Below are 639 nucleotides of genomic sequence, written 5' to 3' on the forward strand. Positions count from 1 at the left end.
GTTGAGGAAGAGGAGAAGGTTTACAGATGTAAGTTTTCTCCATTTTATTACTATTTTATATAACTTGGATGCATTCTTCTCTTCCCTATAGGTAAATGCTAACCTAGTATTATTGATAATTGATAACTCTCAGGATCATTTTTGGTATACATATTGGTTTCTTGATCAGCATATGCTCCATTTTACCAGGAGCCAGGACAAGTACCCTCCAGAAGATGAAATAACTCACATCTTTACTCCAATAGCTTTCTAAACTCTGCATCCTACTCTTGTCCTTGTCGGTCAAGCCTGCCTTTAGAAAACGAAGCTATTCTTCCACATGCTTAAAAAAACTGTATCAGCTGAGTCTCAGGATGAACTCCGAGTTAAAAGTAAAGGGAAAATTTCTCATGAACAACAAGAAAACAAGGTTTTAGGCAGAAAATCATCCTTGATAAATTGAATTTTCTTGGAATATGCACAGATAAGACGGTTTCTTATGTTATTACTGTCATTTAAGAGACAGCTGAAGTCTTAAGCCTCTCAGGATTTTCCGGGACTGAGACACTACTGCCCCATTGCCCATTTTTGGAAATCTAGTTTTGTTAAGACCTTGGAAGTAGCAGTAGGTTAAAATCTAGTGTAATTTTTCTGTTTTAA

Source organism: Tupaia chinensis, unplaced genomic scaffold (assembly GCF_000334495.1).
Source record: "Tupaia chinensis unplaced genomic scaffold, TupChi_1.0 Scaffold000581_1, whole genome shotgun sequence".
In the NCBI taxonomy this organism is placed as follows: Eukaryota; Metazoa; Chordata; class Mammalia; order Scandentia; family Tupaiidae; genus Tupaia; species Tupaia belangeri.